This window comes from Suncus etruscus, chromosome 12 (genome assembly GCF_024139225.1).
Source record: "Suncus etruscus isolate mSunEtr1 chromosome 12, mSunEtr1.pri.cur, whole genome shotgun sequence".
NCBI lineage: Eukaryota > Metazoa > Chordata > Mammalia > Eulipotyphla > Soricidae > Suncus > Suncus etruscus.
In genome coordinates, this window is record NC_064859.1 from 31,655,810 (window position 1) to 31,668,791 (window position 12,982).

The following is a 12,982-nucleotide window of genomic DNA, read 5'->3' on the forward strand; positions in this document are numbered from 1 at the left end:
CTAGGTGGGGGAGACAGAGCTCTATGTTTAGAGAGGAAACCTACCTGGATAGGCTACTTAAGCTAAACAACTTGACAATTATGACTCCACCTACGCTTAAAATCAATAGTAGAAATAAAAGACCAGGGTGAACATATTTGGATGAAACATGTAAGTCAAAAACCTAAAAGACATGTGAACTATGTTCTGAGTTAATTAGAAAAATTTCAGGAGATAATGGTATATGCAAAGACCATTATCTAAGAGAAGCAGTATTGACAGAAAGAAACTATTGAATTAAAATGATCGTGAGGGAGATAAAGGGTAAGAACATTTCTAGCAGGTTTGAGACCTGTAGTTAAATACCCAGTTCCATGTACCCCTACCACAAAATCACTGGGCATAGCCTAAATTGTTGCCTCTTCTATCTGGCTAAGTGTGTTAGTGACACTGAGTGTGTCTCTAAAATTAAATTAGGGACTGGAGTTATAGTCCACAGGGTAGGACGTTTGCCTTGAATTTCACCAACCTGTGATGGATCCTCCACATTGCATATGGTTCCCAGAGTCTGTCCAGAGTGATTCTTGAGTGTAAACCCAGAAGTAACCTTTGGAGTGCAGAGTTAGGAATAACAGCAGGGCATGGCTCCAAACCTCCCCGAACTAAATATATTATATATTAATACAGATTTGAATAGTGTAGAACACATTTAATATAAAGAATGTTCTAAAAGTTAAAAGACAGCATGTGAGAAAAATGTTGAGCCTTGGCAGTGAAGGATGGTCAGTCCAGGCAAAGCAGTACAGCTAGGAAGTGAGGTTAGTATCTGACTTCTCAGCATATGATCATTTTACTTTAAGGAACTGTTGTGTTTGTAACTGGAATGAACCTGGGAACTTGGTTCATCTCTAACTTTGTAAGGTTTACACGTTAGAGTTGTGTGCAATATCATGTTGAAAAAAAGTGTTTTTTAGGAAAAAAGTTTTAAACTATTAGTATATGAATAAAGTTTAGCCTTATTTTATTTTTTCTCAAGGTTCTATATAATTTCATCTTAGTTTTTATTTTCTGGGAAGGGAAGAGAGGTTATGTAGAAGTAGAAGATGTAGACATGGACAAAATCATACAGCAGGTATGTAAGCCAATATAGAGACTTAATATATAGATATAAAAACTTCTGGTATTTTTGCTTTGGGGGCACACCTAGCATTGCTTGAATGTTGTTCCCCAGTGGTGCTCAGAGAAACATGTAGTGCTAGGAATTAAATAAAGAACTTCACACATTTACGGGCAAGTGCTCTACCATTTAGCCAGATCTTAATCTGATGGTGCAAAACTTTTGATGAACTTGAAATAAAGTGTTCTAATTTGTATATTTAAGAATATTAGGGGCCAGAGAAATAGTACGGTGGGTAGGGCACTTGCCTTGTATGCAGCCAACCCAGGTTTAATCCTCAGTATCCCATGGTCCCTTGAACAACACCAGAGTAATCTTTGAGTGAAGAGCCAGGAATAAAGCCTAAGTATCACTGGGTATGACTCTAAAGCCAAGAAAAATAAGGATAAATTATATTATTTTCATTAACAATCATGAAAAGTAAATAAAATATATTAAAGTACTGTCCACATGAAAAAATCTGTAGAAACATTTTTCTTTATTTTTTATAAATTATTTGATTGAATCACCATGAGGTATGCAGTTACAGAGTTGTTCATGATTCAGTTTCAGTCATACAATGTGCAACACCCTTCACCAGTGCACATTTCCCTTCATCAATGTCCCCAGTTATCCTCTTGCCCTCCCCCCCCACCTTCTTCCCTGCCTGCCTTTGTGGCAGACATTTCTCTCTCTCTCTCTCTCTCTCTCTCTCTCTCTCTCTCTCTCTCTCTCTCTCTCTGTTTCCTTTTCTTATAGACACTATGGTTTGTACTGTTATTACTAAAGGGTATCATGCACATTATTTTATTTCCTGTCAACACCCAGTTCTTGTCCAGAGTCCTCATTTCCAGCTATCATTGTCGTAGTGACAGTGCACTAACTGTACTCCCCTGTTATTTGTGACAAGCTTCCTTCTACGGACTGGTCCCTTTAACTTTGATCTGTATTGTCTCTGGATATTGATTTATGCTATCATTTTTTAATATATCCTGCAAATGAGTGTAGTCATTCTATGTATATCCTGCCCCTTTAACTCATTTTATGCATTATACTCTCCATATCCATCCACATATAAGCATATTTCATGACTTCATTTTTCCTAACAGCTGCATAGTATTCACATATTCATAGCATTCACATAGTATTCACATATTCCATTGTGTTGATGTACCACAGTTTCCAGTTATTTTTGCTCTCAGGCATTGGGGTTTGTTTCCAAATTCTGCCTATTGTGCAAGGTGATGCAATGAATATAGGAGTACAGAGGGCTTTACTGCATTGTGCAACAAATACTTTATATATATGGGAAAATGGAGTATAGAGGCTAAAAATTGAAATGGAAAACTTATCAGAAGGCTTTTGAAGTGTTGTATATAAAAAAATGTTGGTCTAAACTAGAGTGATAATATGGAGATGGAAAGAAGTCAGAAATTTGGGATATATTTTAAAAGAGTACCAAGAAAGGAATAGAAAACACAAGGCTAGTGGCTAATAAGAAAAACTTGAATGAATGGTTATTATGTTTTTTTTTTCTTTTTCTCCTTTAAGAAAATCTGGTTTTATGTCTTACATCTTCCTACACCCATGCCTCTTTATTTTCCTTTCTCTCTTTCAATAAAACTAAGTATTTTTATAGCCAAAATGTACTTCCTGTTAGTAAAGAGAAATTAGTTAATAGTAAGAGGGGAAAAGTGAGTCACATTCAAAATTAACTACATATTTTATTAATAAGAGTACCGGAACTTTAAAAAATGAAAATTTCTAATCATAATTTTTGTTCTTTAGATTTTCAACAATGCAGTAGGTAGTTCTGACTCAGTACCTATCTTAAGGTTCTTTACATCTAACAAATAATCTGGAGTTTAAAGATCTGCATCCCAGGAAGCCTTAGAACTGGTCAGAGGTTCTTAGTTATTCAGGAGAAGCCAGTCTCCCTACCTCAACATGGTCTTTACAAAGAATAAAGTCTTTACAAAGTCTACAACATGGTAATAGCTTTTTTCTTATGGCTTGGCAGTGACAGGCTTCTTTGAAGGAAGATTCTAAATTTAGTGGATGCTTGTAGCAATCAGATTATATGTTGGAACAGTAAACATGTATCAAAAATTGTTTTGTAAACAGAAAGAAGTTTTTATTAAATAGTAGTGGTTTTTGAATATGTTAAAATATCACTCACTCTATTGTTTACCATATAAAATAAGGAATTTCTATCTCATATGGTTTTTGAAAAGTCTAAATAAGAAAATGTGTTAAAAATTCAGCATACAGTACTTTTCTAATTATTCCAGAAAGGTTTTTCTCTCTTGTTATCAAATAAAATGTTAACACTAAAACCTTGGAGATTTTCCAAGCCTGCTGAGGCTTAGAAACAAGTAACTTAAATTTAAGGCAAATTGCATTTCCTTATTCACATATTCTGTGATTTAGCTATAGATTTCCAACACTAGCACAAATGTAGTTTTCAGGTTCTGACCAGTCTTTTGTAACAGTATTAAATCTCTTATTGAGAACCCAACTTCGATCTTGTTTGTAATCACGGTATTTAAATAAAGATATTATTATTTAAAAAAAATCTTTTTTTGAGTCTCTTTAGAAGTTCTTTGAGTGTGTCTCATTGAATAATTTTAATAGTCATACCATAATCTTATGTTTAAAAAAGCTAAAATCTGGTTACAAATTGATTTAATAAATAAGGCATGAATATAAATTGAAATGTTCATGAAAGTCTGCATAGTTAGCAGTATTTATGCCAAATCCCCATGTATTATATTTCTTGAGTTTTAATTTAACATATTTTGCATTTAAAAATGTGATACATCTAATTTTCCTTTGTTGGAAAATGTTTGGCATAAAATATTTACTAATTACTAAAACAATAGCAAACTCTGCTTTGAATATCTAGTTATTTTCTCATTGGCTGGCCACCATCTGTGACAAATTCTGGGATGTACTGTTTACAGACACCCAATTGCAAGTTGGCACCAAAAACAATTATTTATGTTGTGCTTTTTGCAGCCCAGTCCCCGCCTGTTTTCTCTAAGAAAAAGGAACTGGAAAGAGAATTTGCAAACATAGGTGTGATTATAATATTTGAAAATCAATGTCACCTGGGGCCGGAGAGATAGCATGGAGGTAAGGTGTTTGCCTTTCATGCAGAAGGTCATAGGTTCGAATCCCGGCGCCCCATATGGTCCCCCGAGCTTGCCAGGAACGATTTCTGAGCATGGAGCCAGGAGTAACCCTGAGCACTGCCTGGTATGATCCAAAACCAAAAAAAGAAAAGAAAAGAAAGAAAATCAGTGTCACCTCCATCTGTATTTTGAAATGTCTTTATTTAAGCACCATGATTACAAACATGAATGTAGTTGGATTTCAGTCACAAAATAACACCACCTTCACCAGTGCAACATTTCCACCACCAATGCCCCTCATCTCCCTCCATCTCTACTCCCTGCCTGTGTTCAAGACAGGCATTCTAATTCTTTCCCTCATTATTAATGCCACCTTCATCTTAAAAAATAAACTCTTCATGTGTCTGGAGAGATAGCACAGCGGAGAGGGCATTTGCCTTGGACATTGTTGATTCTGGGTCAATCCCCAGCATCCCATATGACCCTGAGCGCAGAACCAGGAATAACCCCTGAGTTTCACTGGTGTGGTCCCACTCTCCCCTCCCCCCAAACCAAAAATAAACTCTTCATCTGGAAATCGTCTAGTTGATACCTTCTCTTGCTATCCACATTTGTGGCCTCAACTCTGTCTGAGCCATATAGCCCATATTTTCATTCTAGGTCTGATTCTTGAGCTCCATATCTGCTTTGGAATATTTACTTTTTTGAAACAGAACAACTTTATTAGGAAATAAAGGGAAATAAAGTAAGATACATGCTTAAGAGAAAACATGAACTTCTCAAAAGTGGAAGGGTCTCGTACATATTCCAACATTTCAATAGAAAAGTATGAAAGAACACATCAGGCATATGGGCAGTATGTACTTGAGCACTATGTGTCCAGCAGTAACACCTGGGCATGGGAAACACATATACCAGCCTTTGGACGTTTAATGTTTATTTAAAGCTTTAATTTATCTCGTCACACTGTTGAAGTGACTGATATTGGAACATTGTATGACAGGAGTTAAATCACGAATAACTTTAATTTTGAAGTTCATGGTGATTCAATAATAAAAATCCTGGCAATTCATAGATGGTGCATATATTAAATAATGAAGGCTAACTGGGCAACTTAGCACTCTTTTTCGATTTTTTAATTTTTAGTGAAGGAAGGTAGTTTGTTATCAAATAGAACTCACTTAGAAAAAAGTGGGAAGAATGAAAGGGAGGAATACATATTCAAGAGGGAATACAGGCTTCTCCAGAGTGGAAAAAGCAAAGAAACATAGACAGGCAAGCAAGATATATTCAAGGGAGAACAGGGTTTTGCAGAGCAAGTCAACTTAGCAACTTTTTAAATATTAGCTGACATCATGAAATATTGCAGAGTCAAAGTAAAGAATTATATCAGAAAACCCTATTTGTATTTAATTTGGTGTTTTTTGGGAAGATTGGGTCAATACTCAGTGGCTTGGGGCCTGGTCAAGTGAACCTGGTCACTTACTCAGAAGTTGTTATCAGTGGTATTTGGGGAACAATAAGTTTAAGGGATGGAACGAGGGTTGGTACAAAGCAAAGTTTGTACCTCAATCTCTATACTATCTATCTGGCCCTTGTATTTATTATAAAATATTATAACTCAAAAGATTAATTAATTTTGTATGTTGGTGATCTGGGTTTGATGCCCAGCACCACATGCTTCCCTCATGACCACTGGAAGCTACCATGAGTACAGTGTTGGGAGTAGCACCCCTCCTCCACCACTCCCAGATCTGCAAGGTGTGGCCCCTCCACAAATTATTTCATGAAAAGTACCTGTTAGGTTAGTACAATTATTCCAGATGTATAATCTGTGAGGTTAAGTAGCCATCAGTTTAAAGAAGAAAGGGTGCTTATCAAGATATTAAAGTAACAGGACTGATCTAAGGGCCCAGATAAGGTATTTACTACAGTCATTACTGTTTCCATCTGTCATTGTGTTCTCTCAAGTAAATTTGAGGTTGGAAACTGTTTCTTTAAGTAAAAATAACATTAAAAAAAGTTTATAAGGGGCCCGGAGAGATAGCACAGCGGTGTTTGCCTTGCAAGCAGCCGATCTAGGACCAAAGGTGGTTGGTTCAAATCCTGGTGTCCCATATGGTCCCCCGAGCCTGCCAGGAGCTATTTCTGAGCAGACAGCCAGGAGTAACCCCTGAGCACTGCCGGGTGTGGCCCAAAAACCAAAAAAAAAAAAAAAAAAAAAAAAGTTTATAAGGCTCTTAACTTGTAACTGTTCTTCTCTAGCATTCTTGAGAGACAATTTTAATTCTTTTCTTTTATTAATATCTTTACTTAAACACCTTTATTACAAACATGATTGTCTTTGGGTTTCAGTCATGTAAAGAATAGCCCCCCTTCACCAGTGCAACATTCCCATCACCAATGTCCCAAATCTCCCTCCTCCCGCCCCACCCCCACCTGTACTCTAGACAGGCTTTCTACTTCCCTCATTCATTCACATTGTTAGGATAGTTCTCAATGTAGTTGATTCTCTCACTGCACTCGTCACTCTTTGTGGTGAGCTTCATGAAGTGAGCTGGAACTTCCAGCCCTCCTCTCTTTTGTCTCTGAAAATTATTGAAAGAATGTCTTTTATTTTTCTTAAAACCCATAGATGAGTGAGACTATTCTGCATCTCTCTCTCTCTCCTTCTGACTTATTTCACTCAGCGTGATAGATTCCATATACATCCATGTATAGGAAAATTTCATGACTTCATCTCTCCTGACGGCTGCATAATGTTCCATTGTGTATATGTACCACAGATTCTTTAGTTATTCATCTGTTGAAGGGCATCTTGGTTGTTTCCAGAGTCTGGCTATTGTAAATAGTGCTGCAATGGATATAGATGTGAGGAAGGGATTTTTGTATTGTATTTTTGTGTTCCTAGGGTATATCCCTAGGATATCCTAGAAGTGGATTAGAGTTCCTTTTTCTCCACTTCCCCACCAGCACTGCTTGTTCTCATTCTTTGTGATATGCGCCAGTCTCTGTGGTGGGATATGGTACATCATTGTTGTTTTGATTTGCATCTCCCTGATGATTAGTGATGTGCTGCTTTGATAACTATTGCTTTGTAATACAGTTTAAAGTTAGGGAAAGTAATGCCTCCCATATTCCTTTTCCCAATGACTGCTTTAGCTATTCATAGGTGTTTATTGTTCCAAATAAATTTCAGAAATACCTAATCCACTTCTTTGAAGAATGTCATGGGTATCTTTAGAAGGATCATATTTAAATCTGCACAATGCTTTGGGGAGTATTGCCATTTTAATTATCTTAATTCCTGCTAATCCATATACAGGGTATGTGTTTCCATTTCCGCGTGTCCTCTCTTATTTCTTGGAGCAGGATTTTATAGTTTTCTTTGTAGTGGTCCTTCACATCTTTGGTCAAGTTGAGTTCAAGATATTTGAATTTGTGTGGCACTAAAGTGAATGGGATTCTATTCTTTTTTATATATTTTATTTAAACACCTTGATTACATACATGATTGTGTTTGGGTTTCAGTCATGTAAAGAACACCACCCATCACCAGTGCAACATTCCCATCACCAATGTCCCAAATCTCCCTCCTCCCCACCAACCCCCGCCTGTACTCTAGACAGGCTTTCTATTTCCCTCATACATTCTCATTATTAGGATAGTTCAAAATGTAGTTATTTCTCTAACTAAACTCATCCCTGTTTGTGGTGAGCTTCATGAGGTGAGCTGTAACTTCCAGCCCTTCTCTCTTTCGTGTCTGAAAATTATTATTGCAAGAATGTCTTTCATTTTTCTTAAAACCCATAGATGAGTGAGACCATTCTACGTTTTTTTCTCTCTCTCAGACTTATTTCATTCAGCATAATAGATTCCATGTACATCCATGTATAGGAAAATTTCATGAATTCATCTCTCCTGACAGCTGCATAATATTCCGTTGTATATATGTACCACCATTTCTTTAGCCATTTGTCTGTTAAAGGGCATCTTGGTTGTTTCCAGAGTCTTTCTATGGTAAAAAGTGCTGCAATGAATATAGGTGTAAGGAAGGGATTTTTGTATTGTATTTTTGTGTTCCTAGGGTATATTCCTAGGAGTGGTATAGCTGGATTGTATGGGAGCTCGATTTCCAGTTTTTGGAGGAATCTCCATATCGCTTTCCATAAAGGTTGAACTAGAAGGCATTCCCACCAGCAGTGGATAAGAGTTCCTTTCTCTCCACATCCCCACCAACACTGTTTGTTCTCATTCTTTGTCATGTGTGCCAATCTCTGGGGTGTGAGGTGGTACCTCATAGTTGTTTTTATTTGCATCTCCCTGATGATTAGTGATGTGGAACATTTTTTTATGTCTTTTGGCCATTTGTATTTCTTCTTTGTCAAAGTGTCTGTCCATTTCTACTCCCCATTTTTTGATGGGATTAGATGTTTTTTTCTTGTAAAGTTCTGTCAGTGTCTTGTATATTTTGGAGCTTGGCCCCTTATCTGATGGGTATTGGGTGAGGGATTCTATTTTTAATGTTCATTTCTTCCCTATCATTATTGATGTATAAAAAGGCCATTGATTTTTGTGTGTTACTTTTGTAGCTTGCCACATTGCTATATGAATCTATTGTTTCTAGAAGCTTTTTGGTAGTCTTTAGTGTTTTCTAAGTAGAGTATTATGTCATCTGCAAATAGTGAGAGCTTGACTTCTTCCTTTCTTATCTGGATTTCCTTGATATCTTTTTCTTGCCTAATTGCTATAGCAAGTATTCCAGTACTATGTTGAAGAGGAGTGCTGAGAGTGGACAGCCTTATCTTGTACCTGAATTTAGAGGGAAGGCTTTTAGTTTTTCTCCATTAAGAATAATAATTGCCACTGGCTTGTCATAGATGGCCTTAACTCTATTGAGAAAGATTTCTTTCATTCCCATCTTGCTGAGAGTTTTTATCAAAAATGGATGTTGGACCTTATCAAATGCTTTTTCTGAATCTATTGATATGATCTTGTGATTTTTATTTTTCTTGTTGTTGATGTTTTGCATTATGTTGATAGATTTACGGATGTTAAACCATCCTTGCATTCCTGGGATGAAACCTACTTGATGGTAGTGAATGATCTTCTTGATGAGGCATTGGATCCTATTTGCCAGGATTTTGTTGAGGATCTTTGCATCTGTATTCATCAGGGATATTGGTCTGTAATTTTCTTTTTTGGCAGCATCTCTGTTTGATTTTGGTATCAAGGTGATGTTGGCTTCATAAAAGCTGTTTGGAAGTGTTCCCGTTTTTTCAATTTCATGAAAGATTCTGGCTAGAATTGGTAGTAGTTTCTCTTGAAAGGTTTGAAAGAATTCATTACTGAATCCATCTGGGCCTGGGCTTTTCTTTTTGGGCAGATATTTGATTACCGTTGTAATTTCCTCAATAGCGATGGAGGTGTTTAGATATGCTACATCCTCCTTACTTAACCGTAGAAGGTTATGAGTCCAAGAATTTATCTATTTCTTCCAGGCTCTCATATTTAGTGGCATAGAATTTCTCAAAGTAGTCTCTGATTACCCTTTGGATCTCTGCAATATCTGTAGTGATCTCCCCCTTTTCATTTCTAATATGGGTTATCAAGTCTCTCTCTCTCTCTCTCTCTCTCTCTCTCTCTCTTTTTCTTTGTGAGTTTTGTCAATGGTCTATCAATCTTGTTTATTTTTTCAAAGAACCAACTTCTGCTTTCGTTGATCTTTTGGATTGGTTTTTGGGTTTGCACTTCATTGATTTCTGCTCTCAGATTTGTTATTTCCTTCTGTCTCCCTATTTTTTGGGTTCTTTTTGTTGATCATTTTCTATATATGCTGCATCATTAAGCTGTTCAGGTATGCCCCTTCTTCCTTCCTGATGTGTGCTCGCAAAGATGTAAATTTTCCTCCAGACCACGTTTGCTGTGTCCCATAGAGTCTGATAGTTTGTGTTTTCATTGTAATTTGTTTTCAGAAAAGTTTTCATTTCCTCTTTGATTTTATTTCTGACACACTGATTGTTCCCTAGCAGGCAGTTTAATCTCCTGTTGTTAAAAGTTTTTCGTCTGTGTCCCTTTGTATTTCACATCTAATTTCAGAGCCTTGTGGTCAGCAAAGGTAGCCTGCAAAATTTCTATCCTCTTGATTTTATGGAGGTATGTTTTATGTGCCAGCATGTGTCTGTCCTTGAGAATGACTTATGTACATTGGAGAAGAATGTGTATCCAGGTTTTGGGGGATGGAGTGTCATATATATATATATATATATATATGTATATATATACATATATATGTATATATATACACTAGTCCTCTTTCTTCCATTTCTCTTTTCAGGTCTAGTATATTTTCTGTTTCGTTTCAATCTGGTTGACCTATCAAGTGTTGACAAGGCCGTGTTGATGTCTCCCACAATTATTGTGTTGTTATTATTATTGATGTCTTTTTTCAAATTTGTCAATATTTATATTAGATAATTTGCTGGTCTCTCATTGGGTGCATATATGTTTAGTAGTGTGATTTCTTCCTATTGCACATAGCCCTTGATTAGTACAAAGTATCCATTTTTGTCCCTTACAACTTTTCTGAGTCTGAAGTTGGTGTCATCAGATATTATTATGGCCACCCCAGCTTTTCTAAGTGTGTTTTTGCTTGGATGATTTTCCTTCAGCCTTTGATTTTGAGTCTATGTTTGTTCTGACTATTCAGGTGTGTTTCTTGTAGGCAGCAGAAGGTTGGGTTCATCTTTTTGATTCATTTTGTCTCCCTGTGTCTCTTTTTTTTGGAGGGGGGGCTTCCAGTAAAGACCAGAAGGCCTGCTGGACAAATTCTAAAAGAGCTGTAACACTCACCCTGTGTTTCTTAATTGGTGCATTTAGTCCATTGACATTGAGGGAGATGATTGTCATTGGATTTACTGTCATCTTTGTGGATAAGTTTGGTGTGTTTGTTTGTCTGTCTTCTCTTTAAGTAGACCTTTCAGTTTTTCCGTTAAGGCTGGTTTTACATCTGTGAAGTTTCTGAGCTATTGCTTATCTGTGAAGCTATGTATCATTCCTTCAATCCTGAATGTGAGTCAGGCTGGTTGTAGTATTCTAGGTGAGGCATCCATTTCATTCAGTCTTCTCACAATATCCCACCACTGTCTTCTGGCCTTGAGAGTTTCTTTTGACATGCCTACTATAAGTCTTAAGAATGCTCCTTTGAATGTAATTTCCCGTTTTTTATTTTGTTGTTTTCAGTATTCTATCTCTATCTGTGGGATTCATCATTATAACTAGAATGTGTCTCAGGGTGTTTTTCTTCCAGTGTCTTTTAGCTGGTACTCTTTGGGTATGCAGGATTTGATTACTTGCAGTCTTTAGCTCTGGAGTATCTCTGTGATGATGTTTTTGACTGTTGATTCTTCCTGGGGATCTCCTTCCTGGGCCTCTGGGACTCCAAAGATTCTTATGTTGTTTCTGTTGAGTTTATCAAAGCCTTCTATTTTCATCTGTTCACATTCTTTGAGTACTTTTTCCATTGTCTGATTGTTTGTCTTAAGGTTGTTTTCCAATCTCTTCTGCTGTATGGAGTTGTTCTGCATTTTATTTTTCAGTTTACTGATTCTGTCCTCAGGTGCTGTTACCCTGTTGGAGAGGCTGTCCATTGAGTTTTTTAGTTGAGCTACCATGCTTTTCAGATCTGTTATTTAAGTTTGGAGTTTTCTGATTTCTGTCTTGTGTTCTGTTCAGCTAGAGCTATGTTTTCTTTGATTTCCATGAGAATCTTTCATATTTTTATACTAAACTCTTTATCTGAGAGGTTAATCAGATGATTGGTATTTTTTGGGTCATCAGAGCTATCATCTTCATTCTCTGTGCATGGTGTTTGCCTGCGAGGTTTCCCCATTGTCACGTTTGTAGTGTGAGTTTTTTCTGTGTGTTGTGGTGGGGTTTTGGTTAGAAAGAGTGTGCGGCTGCGAAGCAAAACAGAGAGGCCATGCTCTTTTGGGGCCTCCAGCACACAGTTTTGTTTATTTATTGTTTTTTTTGAGGGGGGCCTTCCTAGCCCTCTGAGGAGAGCTTCAGGAGATCAGAAAAGAGAAATATGCAAAGCCAACAGGTCCCTTCAGCTTCTCCCAGTCGTCAATCTCACAGCAGGGCAGATTCCTTCACAAAGGAATCAGCTCTCTGCCTGAAAACCCTTATAGCCGATTTTTACTCACTGGGTCTTTCTTGGCCTTTTTGCCTGAGTGGCTCCAGGGGATAGTTTTTTGGGGGCCTTTCCTAGCCCTCTGAGGAGAGCTTCAGGAGATCAGAGAAGAGAAACACGCCACAATTTTTATTTTTATTTTATTTTATTTTATTTTTGGTTTTTGGGCCACACCCAACATTGCTGAGGGGTTACTTCTGGCTGTCTGCTCAGAAATAGCTCCGGGCAGGCATGGGGGACCATATGGGACACTGGGATTCGAACCAACCATCTTTAGTCCTGGATCGGCTGCTTGCAAGGCAAACGCCACAGTGCTATCTCTCCGGGCCCACAATTTTAATTCTTTAGCTACTTCTGTTACTTAGCTTTTCTTTTGTTTTATTTTATTTTTAGGCCACACCCAGCAGTGCTCAGATATTACTCCTAGCTCTGTGCTCAGAAATTGCTCCTGGGATGCTTAGAATCAAACCCAGTTCATTCTGGTTGGCTGCTTGCAAGGCCAATGCCTTCCTGCGGTGC

The 12,982-nt window shown here is 37.3% G+C and overlaps 1 protein-coding gene and 1 non-coding gene across 2 annotated transcripts in view; one reads left to right on the forward strand and one right to left on the reverse strand.

Annotated features, from left to right (window-relative positions):
- Window positions 1–12,982, forward strand: part of WDPCP (WD repeat containing planar cell polarity effector) — a 288,768-nt gene that overhangs the window by 47,485 nt on the left and 228,301 nt on the right. The gene's annotated exons all lie outside the window — the stretch shown is intronic.
- LOC126025346 (U7 small nuclear RNA) lies at window positions 11,058–11,119 on the reverse strand. The gene has a single exon (XR_007501356.1). It is a non-coding gene; the product is annotated as a U7 small nuclear RNA (small nuclear RNA).